Source organism: Etheostoma cragini, chromosome 2 (assembly GCF_013103735.1).
Source record: "Etheostoma cragini isolate CJK2018 chromosome 2, CSU_Ecrag_1.0, whole genome shotgun sequence".
NCBI classification, from domain to species: Eukaryota; Metazoa; Chordata; class Actinopteri; order Perciformes; family Percidae; genus Etheostoma; species Etheostoma cragini.
Genome location: NC_048408.1, coordinates 21,321,231 through 21,323,890, shown reverse-complemented (window position 1 = coordinate 21,323,890; position 2,660 = coordinate 21,321,231). Strand labels below are relative to the sequence as shown.

The 2,660-nt window shown below is 34.2% G+C and overlaps 1 pseudogene; it reads right to left on the bottom strand.

The window, feature by feature from the left end:
- Positions 1 to 2: 2 nt before the first annotated feature.
- Positions 3 to 115, bottom strand: LOC117937784 (annotated as a pseudogene).
- Between the last annotated feature and the right edge of the window lie 2,545 nt (positions 116 to 2,660).

The window sequence follows — 2,660 nt, the reverse complement described above, 5'->3', positions numbered from 1 at the left end:
TTCACGCTCAGAAAGGAATATCACGACTCATCATCGTGGGTAGCGAGACCAATCACTTTAGAAACACATTTCTCAAGTCAGAAACTATAGAAATGATCCCTGAAAGTATAGTCTTAACAAATATGAGGCTGAAAAAAGGCCGTGATTCACAGGACGATCCTTCTCACTAATGGTTCATACAGGCTAAAATCGACCAGCCATTGAGTAGTAAGCAAAGTATAACCATGACAAAACCACGTAAGTAAAACGTAAGCTTAAACTGTTCATTAAGCTGTTAATTTAATGGTAAAGTCCAATTCCATAAACCCCACAATGCTTTGCGAATTGGGTAACAAACGTCCGTGTCTTTGCTATATTTGATGATTTATTAAAGACATGTACGAGGTAAAACTCTACAAATGACCGGGTTGTTTGGACAGTTAACAACAGGACAACAGAGACGACGGTTAAAGTATTAAAAATACTGACGTTTGGGTTTACACGAGATACATGAAAAACTGTGCATTGTTTGTAAAGTTCCTGACAGAAACGTTGCAAAGAAATGGAGTTCCGCTTCCAATCGCAAAGCCAGATCCATTTCAGATGCGTCGGTTTATAAAATATAATTGTTGACAACAGCTCAAATAAAACGTGTCTACAACAGTTAAAAGCCACATTATATCGGAAACCGTGCATACTTTGCATTCATTTTTACCGTGACATACCGCTCCAGCTTTTTTCAAGTTTAACCCCAAAGCGTTACTGTATGGAGTCCACAATTTCACCAGCAGTAGCTTCCCGGCAACATATGAGGGCAGCATTTCATTAGGTAGCTAACGTAACAACTTAATCGACGAAAGCGCAGACTTACCAAGAACTGTTAGAAACATTGGAAAATACCATAGACTGCATAAGGAAAATACAATCACCAAGATGGACATTAGTAGCCTAAGTTGTAAAGGTGCCTTTTAAATTATGACAACTAACAACACATGTCGAACTTTCTAGAAAAGCTGATTATTTATTTACACGTTAGTTAACGTGGTTAACGTTAAACACCTAGCGTTGGGCCAGGTGAGACTAACGCTACATTAATTTCTTTAGGTTTTGTAGTGAAAAAGTTCCAGATAAGTAATGAGAAAAAAAATGGGAAGAACGCGCAGTAACTTCAGTAAACGGCTGACAGCCCTCTATTCATATGTATGTACCATAACCTAGCTGTTATGAATAGTCTGGTCTGTAACCTAGCTACAAAATGCATTAACCGCTAACGTTACCCAACTTAGTTAGCATTTTCACCCTCAGTGCTTCAAAGCTCAAAACCTCCTCTGTGTCAACAAACCTTTTCATGACGCCTCATTAGCATTAGTGGCATTGTAACATCTACCGATGTAGCTAATTCACAGTTGTGGCGTTGCAACATAAATGTTTTATCTCCCATAATCAGTTTTAACGAAAAGAATCAGGTGTAGCATGTCCGCCTTCTTCAATTAAAAAGTGGTTGCGTTTCATTGCGCATGCCCAGTGAATACCACGGATTTCACATGTATTCTTAAAATAGTTTATTCATGCATGAACATTAATCAGCCAGGTCCACTGAGGTGACAAATACATTAATTATTGCAACATGATGAGAAGAATTTACATTATGAGGAATGACATTCCATTTTTTCATGTCTTTCAGTTCCTTAATATTCAAAATATATTCCATATTTCCCACCAAGACATTAAAAAATCATACTCAATTATTTATAATATTATACATAATTAAAGATTGGCTGATGAATCACAGATTATATGCCTACATATAATGCAATCAATGCACATGTTTTCCAGTTCTGTTACTGTTAAAAGCTCCATAGTGCTAAATTATGTGCTGAAAATGTGACGCTATTTTTTGGATGACAAAGGGAATGGAAAGAAGGCACCTATGTGGACATCTCTGTCATATATAGACATAGTAGCCTATATATTGTCATACATGCAACTAAGTAACAAAACAAGTTCAAGACATGTCAAATATTGAAATTACGATACAATTACTAAATTACAAAATCCTATCTAATGTTAAATCCAGGTCAATTAAATCTGTGCTGTAGTTATATTAGGATAATATAGCATCCTTACTGTAGCAATAGTGTTTATATACTTTCTTAGTACAATCAAAAGCATCACATCAACTCTACTGGCTAGATGAGATCAAACAAAATTTAAGTCAAAAAAAACATTAGATAATTGGATTAAAAAAGACTTGGATAGTTAAAAAAAGGTTAAGATTCACAACACATATATTCATTTCATTTCTTTCAAACTGATTTTTGTTTTTTAAATACTGTTGTGCCCTTAAAGTTGTTAGTTTGTAGTGCAGCAGTTCAGCTGATTATGCTTACCTAAAAACACATATTTATATATATATATATATATATATATATATATATATATATATATATATATATAGTTTTAATTAGTAATGGAAAAATGTTCACTAACTTAAAATATAATTTCGTTGCTTTAAACATGCTGTAACTTGCTTAGTTTTAGCTTTATTATAGTGTTATAAAATGTTTGTAGAGCTTTTTAAAAAGGCAGATTTATCCAAAAGAGAAATGATCATTAGTTGCAGTTCTACTGACTGTTGAGGCGTAGACATGCTTGGAGAGTAAAGTCATAGTCTAATCTTC